Genomic DNA, 12661 nt, shown 5'->3' on the forward strand with positions numbered 1-12661 from the left:
GTGCCAAGTCATGCTTTCAAACCACCCTACCCAATTTTCAATGGGTTATTTGATTAAAAGCTTCGTTTAAAAATATAATTTTAGAAATTTAATCTTTGATTATTTTTTGGTATTATTTTGATAAAAATATTTTTATTTTTTTCTGATAAAAATAACATTTTATTTTAAAATTTATATGTAAATACTTAAAATGATAAAAGACATTAATGTCATAAATAAGTTACTTTTCAAATAAAAATATAAGAATGATTAAATTTACAAATATAAATATTATTTCATCATTTTTAACCAAGTATTTAAAAAAAAATTGATTAAGGATTTCTTAAAAAAAAAAAAAATGCATATTTCAAATTTCTTATTTATGAAATTTAAAAAGTTCTAGAGCATTAATTATTTCTCATCTCAATAATTGAATAAGAACAATAAACATTTTTGTCTGCAATCTTTTTCATTTTCTCAAATTTTTTTATCAAACTCAAGGGTAATTTATATTTGCTAAATATTTTTTGAATTATATTTCATTTCTTTTTGTTTTGATGATTAGAAAATAGATGAAAGTTGTATTTTGACATTATATTTTTAAATTCTCTTAGTTGTTTGTGATTTTTTTTTTCCAAAAAAGGGTGAATAGTGCAATGAAATTTCTTTTCCATTTTTTTTTTTGTAATTTTTTTCTCGTATTTTCTAGTATTGAATTCAACATTTTCTTTATCAGTCAAAAAATGCTCTTCACATGATCGGAAAGTACCTTTTTCCAATGTATAATTAAAATAAAAGAAAACTATTTTCTAAGTTATATTAAAAGAGTAGAAGTTGTCAATGATCGATAACCATGAAGAGAAGATCTCTCCAAATCAATATTCCCAAGTTTCTTTTTAACTCTTGTGGTGATCCAAAAAAATTTCTTACTATATTTTCTTCTACCTCGAGTTGCAATCAGAAAAAATAATATATATTTAAGTTTCACCACTATATTATGCTAAAAAGGACCGCTAATCACGAAGTGTCATATGTTTTCCTGATTTTATCATTATATTTCATGTTTCAATCTATCATATCAGGATCCGTTACTTTGTATTTTGATCTTATTGATTTATATTCTTATTCAATTGCCCATATTTCATCATACATGTGAATGATTTAGATTAAAATTTTGAGTCAATCTAATTATTACCTTTAATGAAAGATCTCAATGAATTAAGTCTTATTTATCAAATGAGACAAAAATCATTTGAAAATAAAATGCATGTTTAAATTTAAATATTCTTAATAATTATAAAAATAATAAGGATTCTACTAAGTTGTAATAAAATTCAAGTTGTCATTAAAAGAAAATCTTCTTCTTTTCAAGTCGTGCTGAACATAAACTCAACGAACTAACAATTGTCTTTTCCACACAATATAAAAATTATTAGAAGAAATTTTCACCCAAAATCTTATTTTAAGTTTATAATTAACACAATATAACTTTTGATTTGTTTGGGAGGAATAAGAAATCTCAATGAGATAAATTTCTTATTTTTTTTCAAACAACACAAAATCACATGGAAATAAAATGTACATTTAAATTTCTCATTTACAAAATTGATTTTAAATTTCTTATTGGAATTTATTATTTTCTAAAAAGGTAAATTAAAAAAAGAAATAAAATAATTATTCAACAAACTTTTTATTTTTTCCTTATCTACTTTATTCATATATCACCTTCTTTTATACTTTCCAGGTAATCTCCCACATTAAATTATTTAATTAATGAATAAATAAAAAAACTTTTGAAAATGACATAAAGAGACTCCCAAAATAGCGATTTCACTTTGTCAAAGATCGGTTCCTATCAAGATTTTTTTTTTTTTTTTTTTTTTTCTGACCTGTGATTAAAATCCCTTTCTCATAGTCCTCCGAACAAAAAAAATTTCTATGCTATATAGTTTTTAAAAAAAAATTATTATTCCACATATTTTTTTTAATTATAATTGAAAAATTATTCTCCCATGAGTTCTCCCCTCAAGCCAAGCATAGGATAAAAAATTCTAGAGAAATCCTATGTTTTTTTATTTATTTAAATAAGGCAAAAATCAGGAGAAAATAAAAGGCATGTGATTCAATATTCGTATTAAATAAATTGAAAATCCAAGCGACAATTCAAAGATTGAAAGAGAGCATTGAATGAGAATGTGTAGGTAACAGTCTACAAGTAGACTTAGCTGAAATTGAAGACTCGTATTTGAAAAATGAATCCATTTTAGAAAATAAAAATAAAATAATATCATTTGCGCCGACACATTTCTGAACAGTTTGGAACCGTATATTAAATTTCATCCTGCATTAGGTTGGTACGTACGTAGCAGTTATTACTTAGTGCTTGACAATTCATTGTCCCCCACCGCCCTTCAAATTTTCCTTTTTTTTTTTAAAATTATAATTTAATGAAATAAAATAATAAATATAGAATAATAATTTCAAATCGTGATTTCAATTTTTTTAAAGGAACATACAATAAAGTTGAATTGAAGTGTTTATAACGCACTTTTTATTTTAAAAAAATCTATCTTATGTTTTAATTGTTTAAAAAAGTTTTAAAATTTTGAGGAAACATTTGTTCCCGAAAAAATACCAAAAAAAAATAATTGTCACTTATTTAATTTACAAAAAAAAAAATCAAATCAAATCAAATATAATTAAAATTAATTAAAAAATATTTAATTTTTATATAAAAGAAGAAAAATCAGTTAAAGAGTTTGAATAACAACATCAAAATAATCTAATAGTATTAAATCTAATTTTTATTTTTCATCATTTGTTTCCTTCTTCTATTTTTTTTCTTTTTATTTTCTTTCTCTTATTTTTTTTAGGAGCCGATATGACTTTAATTTTACAAAATATTTTAAAGTACAATAAATATCCAACTATAAGAATTCCTTCATTTTGTATAGGACTCCATATTTTTCAAAATAAAAATTAGGAAATATATCCAAACATCTCCTAAATATAACTTTTGTTTGAGATGAGGATATCTATAAAGGTGAGTTTGGGGTGAATCACCTTCGTCCTATCATGTTATGAGATTTTCTATTTTTAAAAGTATAAAATAAAAAATGTAACCAAACATCTCCTAAATACTTAAGTTTTATATGAGATAAGGATAATGGGGCAAGTTTGGGACATATCACCATCATCTCAATCATATTTTCATTATTTAAATATATTCTTATTTTAAATTCAAATTCATATTGGAGCAAGGTGGGATGGATTATGAAATTTCACAAATCTGTCCTACCTTATGTTGTTCAATTTTTATTTTTTTAAATTTCATTATTTTAAAATCTAAAATAAACACAATTTTTATATTTTATAAATAATTTTATTAATTTTTATTATTTTATAAAAAAAGTAACCTTACATTTTTATTTTAAATATAATTGAAAAAGAAAAATGAAAAAAAAATATTTATATATATAAACACGTCAATCGGGACAATTACCTATTCAGACCTCTCCCAAATACGAGTAGGATCTAAGGGGGATAAGTTAGGGAAGGCTTGAAAATACCTACCCTATTAACATCCCTAGTTTGACTTTTTTAACCAAGCCAAATTGTAATTTTTAAATAAGTAAAGTTCATTAAATATGATATAGTTTCTTATATAACTTAAGATAGAGATTTTATAAGAAGTAACTTAAAGTTCTTTTTAAGTCATAATTTTAATAAAATTACTCAAACTCTTATTAATATTAAAAAAAAACTATTAGCCTATCCACTAATCTAAATAGGATCTCAATGATTTAAGATGACTTAATATGATTTTTGGTGAATTTGTTAACTTTAAAATTATGACTCAGTTCTTATCTTAAGTATTAAGTTTGTTTGATAAATTAACTTAATTTTTTTAAAACTATTAAATTTAACATATTTACATTTATTAATATTGAGTAAGGAGCTCATAAAAAAGAAATGTTGAAAGAAATAATTGATGATTATGATAAATAAAAATATTATTAAAAATTGAGAATTTTATATAATGATAGTAGAAGATTCTTATAAATTTAGAATAGTAATTTCAACTAAATTATTTTTTTAAATTAATATCAAGTTTAAATAAGAGTGCAAAAATTGTTGGCATGATGTTAATACATGGATCAATCATGTGGATAAAAAGGTATTGAAATGTGAATCAAATTTTTGCTACTACATAGACTAATTATGTGCTCGCATGGGACCAACCATATGATAACATGTAGGTCATTCAAAACGAGATATAATATGTTGAATTTGGTGGCAAATTGTGAGGTATTGATCACTTCAAAGTAGAGAGATTTGATAAGCCAAAGAAATTCAAAGCATTCTAACTAGCAAAATTTGATAGGTTGTAGAGAGCGGCAACTTGAGAGTTCAAGAACATACCTAGTGATAAAAATTTGATTCATCAAAAAACCTTTTGACCTATGCTACTTTTGATATGGATTTCTCTCTCATATGAGTGATTCTTCAAGTACTGGAAAACTAATGTCAAGGTAATATGTGTCGGTGATAAAAATGAGTTGAAATATGTGCACAAGTTCTTAAAACAATCTTAATTTGTTCTTCAATTGTTAATATATTTCTCATTCAATGTTCAAATTAGATCATTCTTAAGGCTTTAAAAAGAAAACTTTATAAGCTTTCATATCATATATGACACATCATTTGGTACATCATGTGGAAATATAAGAAAATATCGAAACAATGTTATATGTGTATAAGTGTTTGCATCGTGTAAGAGAATATTAATGTTAAGCAATTATCACATGTTAATACTTATATTTTATACCAATTGTTTTAACAAGTATGTTTATAATTAGGGCTTTTATCCTATACTTTTGTACGTGCGCTTAGTGAGGTTCTTATCTCAGACCACTTTCATCTTTAAGTGAGCTTAGTGATGTTATATTTCACTTAATATGCTTAATAAATAAAATTAAGGCATTAAATTATATTAGCTTACCAAGTTGATTTATTCTATTACATTCTAGTTTATTTTTTAATTTTATTTTCTTTATAGATGTCCTATTGTTCAAAGTACACATAGACCCATCATTACATGTCATATGTCTAATGCATAACACAACATAACCAATTACAAAGTATCACATGTTTTAAAACTTGGTAGGACATATGCAAGATAACTCTCACTAACATGCATCACCACCTTGCCATTTGATCTTTGATGTATGGACAAGTCCATATTTTCCCTATATTTATCCCCTATATCATATTATTGCATCATTTAGATATAGATGTTGGGCTTTGTGGAGCCTAGTTTTGTTTGATCCGATTTGACGACCCGACCCGAATAATATTGCATGGATTTTTAATGAGAGATTTATTGAGGCTTGTTGGGCCCGTTTAACCCATTGTGAAACCACCTTTTGTAATTAGGGTTTTTTAGTATGGTAGGGTTGCCGTGCTATATATATATAGAGAATATTGTAGCTGCCAGGTTGTACTCTATATTCTTCCCTGATAATAGTGATATCCCTGCAACTTCGTGGACGTAGGCAAATTGCCGAACCACGTAAATACTGTCTTGTGCGTGTGATTGTTTTTCTTTGACGTGTGTTTTTTCTCTAATTTTTTTGTTTCTCACGGGTTGGGAATTCGGTTTAATTCCCTACAACTGGTATCAGAGCCTAGGGTTAGGTTTGAGTGGGAGCAATGGCAGAGGAAACAGGAAAGGCGTCTGGAATAGAAAAGTTTGATGGCACAGACTTTGCGTATTGGAGAATGCAGATTGAAGATTATCTCTATGGGAGGAAATTGCATCTGCCTCTTTTGGGGACAAAACCTGAGAGTATGAAGGCTGAGGAATGGGCGCTTCTTGACAGACAGGTTCTAGGAGTTATTAGGTTAACTTTGTCTAGGTCTGTTGCACACAATGTTGTAAAGGAGAAGACCACAGCAGATTTAATGAAGGCTTTGTCCGGTATGTATGAAAAGTCGTCCGTAAACAATAAGGTGCATCTGATGAAAAAATTGTTCAATTTGAAGATGGCAGAGAATGCATCAGTAGCACAACATCTGAATGAATTTAATACAATCACAAATCAATTGTCGTCTGTAGAAATTGATTTTGATGATGAGATTCGTGCTCTGATCGTCTTGGCTTCTTTGCCAAACAGTTGGGAGGCAATGAGGATGGCAGTAAGCAATTCTACGGGAAAGGAAAAACTCAAGTACAATGATATACGAGATTTAATTCTGGCTGAGGAGATTCGCCGAAGAGATGCAGGTGAAACCTCAGGATCTGGTTCTGCCCTAAACCTTGAGACAAGAGGCAGAGGTAATAACAGAAATTCAAATCAAGGTAGATCAAATTCTAGAAATTCTAATCGGAACAGAAGCAAATCTAGATCAGGCCAACAAGTACAATGCTGGAATTGTGGGAAAACAGGTCACTTTAAAAGGCAATGCAAAAGCCCTAAGAAGAAGAATGAAGATGATTCTGCTAATGCTGTAACAGAAAAGGTACAGGATGCATTACTTCTTGCAGTAGACAGTCCACTTGAAGATTGGGTTTTGGATTCAGGAGCTTCGTTTCATACCACTCCACACCGAGAAATCATACAGAATTATGTTGCAGGTGATTTTGGTAAGGTGTATTTGGCTGATGGTTCAGCCTTGGATGTTGTGGGTCTGGGAGATGTCCGGATATCGTTGCCCAATGGGTCTGTTTGGTTACTGGAGAAGGTTCGACATATTCCTGACCTAAGGAGGAATCTGATTTCTGTTGGACAACTTGATGATGAAGGACATGCAATACTATTTGTTGGTGGTACTTGGAAGGTTACAAAGGGAGCTAGGGTATTGGCTCGTGGAAAGAAGACTGGCACTCTGTATATGACCTCATGTCCAAGAGACACAATTGCAGTTGCTGATGCAAGTACTGATACAAGCCTATGGCACCGCAGACTTGGTCACATGAGTGAGAAAGGGATGAAGATGTTGCTGTCAAAAGGAAAACTACGAGAATTGAAGTCCATTGATTTTGACATGTGTGAAAGTTGCATCTTAGGAAAGCAAAAAAATGTGAGCTTCTTGAAAATTGGCAAGACACCGAAGGCTGAAAAATTGGAACTAGTACACACTGATTTGTGGGGGCCTTCTCCGGTTGCATCCCTAGGAGGTTCAAGGTACTACATCACTTTTATTGATGACTCAAGTAGAAAGGTATGGGTTTATTTTCTGAAAAATAAATCTGATGTATTTGTAACTTTTAAGAAGTGGAAGGCCATGGTTGAGACAGAAACAGGTTTGAAAGTAAAATGTTTGAGGTCAGATAATGGAGGAGAGTACATAGATGGAGGATTCAGTGAGTATTGTGCTACACAGGGAATTAGGATGGAGAAGACCATTCCTGGGACACCACAGCAGAATGGTGTGGCTGAGCGCATGAACAGAACTCTCAATGAGCGTGCTAGAAGTATGAGGTTGCATGCTGGACTACCAAAAAATTTTTGGGCTGATGCTGTTAGCACTGCAGCTTACCTGATAAACCGAGGACCATCAGTTCCCATGGAGTTCAGACTTCCTGAGGAGGTTTGGAGCGGTAAAGAGGTGAAGTTTTCACATTTAAAAGTTTTTGGTTGTGTTTCTTATGTTCATATTGATTCTGATGCTCGTAGTAAACTTGATGCAAAGTCAAAAATATGTTTTTTCATCGGCTATGGTGATGAGAAATTTGGCTATAGGTTTTGGGATGAACAAAACAGGAAAATCATCAGAAGTAGAAATGTGATATTTAATGAACAGGTTATGTACAAGGACAGGTTAACTGTAACGTCAGATGTTACAGAGATAGATCAAAAGAAATCTGAGTTTGTCAACTTAGATGAATTGACTGAAAGTACTGTCCAAAAAGGGGGTGAAGAAGATAAGGAGAATGTAAATTCAAAGGTAGATTTGAGGACACCTGTAGTTGAAGTTCGCAGATCTTCCAGGAACATTAGACCTCCACAGCGTTATTCACCTGTTTTAAATTGTCTCCTGTTGATTGATGGTGGTGAGCCAGAGTGTTATGATGAAGCCTTGCAAGATGAGAATTCAAGCAAGTGGGAGTTAGCCATGAAGGATGAGATGGATTCCCTATTGGGGAATCAGACATGGGAACTGACTGAATTGCCAGTAGAAAAGAAGGCTTTGCACAACAAGTGGGTATACAGAATAAAAAATGAGCATGATGGTAGCAAACGTTACAAGGCCAGATTAGTTGTTAAAGGGTTCCAGCAGAAGGAGGGCATTGACTACACAGAGATATTTTCTCCAGCTGTGAAGATGTCAACAATTAGACTTGTACTTGGAATGGTGGCTGCAGAAAACTTACATCTTGAGCAGTTAGATGTGAAGACAACATTCCTTCATGGTGACTTGGAGGAAGACCTTTACATGATTCAGCCAGAAGGGTTCATTGTTCAGGGACAAGAGAATCTAGTCTGCAAACTGAGAAAGAGCTTGTATGGCCTTAAACAAGCTCCTAGACAGTGGTACAAGAAGTTTGACAATTTTATGCATAGAATTGGGTTCAAGAGATGTGAAGCTGATCATTGTTGCTATGTTAAGTCCTTTGACAACTCTTACATCATATTACTGTTGTATGTGGATGATATGCTTATTGTAGGGTCTGACATTGAGAAGATCAATAATCTAAAAAAGCAATTGTCCAAACAGTTTGCAATGAAGGATTTGGGAGCTGCAAAGCAAATCCTTGGTATGAGAATCATTAGAGACAAGGCTAATGGTACATTGAAACTTTCACAGTCAGAGTATGTGAAGAAAGTTCTCAGCAGGTTCAACATGAATGAAGCTAAACCAGTGAGCACACCCTTGGGTAGTCATTTCAAACTAAGTAAAGAACAGTCACCGAAGACAGAAGAAGAAAGGGACCATATGAGCAAGGTGCCCTATGCCTCAGCTATTGGAAACTATGGTGTGTACAAGGCCAGACATTGCACATGCAGTGGGAGTTGTGAGCAGATTCATGAGTAGGCCTAGAAAGCAGCATTGGGAGGCAGTCAAGTGGATTTTAAGATATCTGAAGGGTTCATTAGATACATGTCTTTGCTTCACAGGTGCAAGTTTGAAATTGCAGGGTTATGTAGATGCTGATTTTGCTGGTGATATTGATAGTAGAAAGAGTACTACTGGGTTTGTTTTTACTCTAGGTGGTACAGCTATAACATGGACTTCAAATCTACAGAAGATTGTTACTTTGTCTACTACAGAAGCTGAGTATGTTGCAGCAACTGAAGCTGGAAAGGAGATGATTTGGCTACATGGTTTCTTAGATGAATTGGGTAAGAAGCAGGAGATGGGCATTCTACACAGTGATAGTCAGAGTGCAATTTTTCTTGCCAAAAATTCGGCTTTTCATTCAAAGTCGAAACATATACAAACAAAATACCACTTTATCCGTTATCTTGTTGAAGATAAACTGGTAATACTTGAGAAGATCTGTGGATCTAAGAACCCGGCAGACATGTTGACTAAGGGTGTCACTATTGAGAAGTTGAAGCTGTGTACAGCTTCAATTGGTCTTCTAGCTTGAGGACAGGAGGATGAGTTGTAGGGATGAGGGATTGTTTCTTGGAGGATAGCGGTTTGATGTTGGTGATTGGACTAGTCTCCAAGTGGGAGATTTGTTGGGCTTTGTGGAACCTAGTTTTGTTTGATCCGATTTGACGACCCGACCCGAATAATATTGCATGGCTTTTTAATGGGAGATTTATTGAGGCTTGTTGGGCCCGTTTAACCCATTGTGGAACCACCTTTTGTAATTAGGGTTTTTTAGTATGGTAGGGTTGCCGTGCTATATATATATAGAGAATATTGTAGCCGCCAGGTTGTACTCTATATTCTTCCCTGATAATAGTGATATCCCTGCAACTCCGTGGACGTAGGCAAATTGTCGAACCACGTAAATGCTGTCTTGTGCGTGTGATTGTTTTTCTTTGGCGTGTGTTTTTTCTCTAATTTTTTTGTTTCTCACGGGTTGGGAATTCGGTTTAATTCCCTACAATAGAATCTCATCTGTAGATTTTCCGTATTATTTGGATGTCCATGATATATGAATGCTCGCTTGTGGCAGATATCAAGAGGGTTTATCCTCCTCTACCACTTGGTGCAGGTGACATTACATGGACCGAAGAAGGTCATTGTTTTGCTCCTGTTGGAAGAAAGAGCCCATACTTTTTCTAGAATATGTATGATTAAATGACCTCTTACACTCTTGTCGGTGTTACCTTTTACACGACTCCAATACTAACATGTCTGTCTAATTCGAGAGGCGGGCATAAGGCATTTAGAATGGATCGAACACATTTTGGTGATGGAGTTGGACTTCCCACCATCAGGACTGTAAGACTAGTTAAAGTGTTTGAATTATCTAGGGAAATAAAAGGCTATATGAGAAGTCATTCAGTGTACCTAAGTGGGAATGCAAGTTGTACAATCTTATGATCATTAATTGTTTTCATACCTGCATTTAAAACGTGTCATTTAAGGCAAAGACCAAATTTATTTATTTTTTATTTTTGAGAAGAAAAAAACAAGGGTACAAGAAGGACAAGGTTGGGCCCAAAGCCTAGTTCCAATAATTCAGCCTTTGCTGGATATGAGTCAGAATATTTCAGCACCATACATGAGCTGGCCCAGCCAATAGCTAGGTTGGGCTGGCCCATATAATAAATCCCATTGTCCATCTCTAGCAATTAATTGATAGTCCAAAAGGAGGAGACTGTCTCGAGATTCTCACCATCTGTTCTCATACAAAACGTTGCATTTGTTTAGAAAACCTTTTTGAGGATTTTTTTTTTCTATATATATATATATATATATATGTTGAAAATGGTTTTTATTTCCTATTTATTCTTTTCTTACAAAATGACATTTGATTAGAAAGCTAAAAACTATTTATAGAAAATGAAATTTGTAAAATTTTATTCATTTTTATTTATTTTTTCTAATGTAAAAAATAGTAAATATGAATATAATTAAAATTTTATATAATATACATCATGTTGTAAGATATATTATTGTAAATATAATATTACTATTTTTGTGATATATATTATTAAATATTATATTTGTTTACTATATTGTTTATTTTAAAATATTTTAATATACTTATAATTAATAAACAGATTATTCTAATATAAAACTATATTTATTTATAATAATCCATAATCTAATAATAAACAAAATACATATTATATATAATATTTGATTCCATATATAGGGGTGACACAAACAAAAGAAAAAACTATCAAGGGCTAATAATAATTGGAAGGATCACTCGTTTCATGAATTTCTATGAATAGCCAAATTTATTATAAGATATTTTTACCCTTTTAATGTCGTTTTCTATATTGCTCATGAATCACACTTTATTATGATGGCAAAGACAATAAACCAATAGTGCATATCTTATTTCCTACAAAAAATTGTTTTTCCTTTTGAACAATGAAAGTTGTTATTTAACAATTTTTTATTTTTATTTTGTTAATGAGACTAGTTTTTAAAAGAAAAGTAAAAAAATAAAGATAATTTTATTACTTGGACTTGCAAATTATAAGTCCAATTGAATGCTAGAATTGTTATAAAAATAATTTAATAAACTATGTATTATTAATCTAGTGTATTATTTTGTATTAACATCATAAATTATTTTATATTAACTCATTAATCTAGTATATTTAGTCATTTTGTCATTTTTTCATCACTCACCATGTGGTTAGTCCTATCTCAATCACGTCCCATTTATTCAAAATATTTTCTATTTTTTCCTTTTAAAAAAATTAAACAGGCTTGTTTAGCCCTGTTGAACTTTTTTTTTTTTAATTTACAATAAAATAAATATATTTTTGTAAATAATTAAAATATTATAATTTTTTTATAATGTATTTTAAGAATATTTTTTATTATTATATATATTAAAATAGGAAAATTTAATTTAATTTAATTTAATTTTTGAAATTAAATTTTATATATAATCAAGGTATGATAAGAAAATACCTTAATCATTGTAGGTTTTTTAAAAAAAAATCTTAAATTTGTTTATTTAAATTTCAAACATGTCTCGCTAAGGGCCAGGTGGGATGGGTCCCTAAAAAAAACTCATCTACGATCCCTAATTCAACACATGATATATATTAACATTGTCCACTTGATATATTGAATATATATATATATATATAAAAGAAAAACATTATGTAAAGAAAAATATATACAAAAATTATGTTATTATATATATAAAAAAAAAACAATTAGACATTCTCCATCATTTTCTTACTATTTTAGACAATCCAAATGAAAAATTAAGCGTTTTATCTTCCTCAAACACGATGTATCAATTTAAAATTAGAAAAAATTATGAAATAAATTTTTCTAAATAAAAGTAAAAATTATAATACAAATAGGAATGTGTAAAAAAACACATTAGATGTTGTTTTTAAAAATATTTCTTATAAGTATTTTGGTTTTAAATAGTAAATTATACTATATAATCGTATATAACAATTTTCAAAGGTTAAGACATAAAATTTTGGTTACAAATAATGTGGGGGTTGTATCGACAAGAAAAGTTATGTTCTTTAAATATTTTGAATTGAATTTCACTGACTTTTAGTTGAAG

The sequence above is a fragment of the Vitis vinifera genome, chromosome 1 (genome assembly GCF_030704535.1).
Source record: "Vitis vinifera cultivar Pinot Noir 40024 chromosome 1, ASM3070453v1".
NCBI lineage: Eukaryota > Viridiplantae > Streptophyta > Magnoliopsida > Vitales > Vitaceae > Vitis > Vitis vinifera.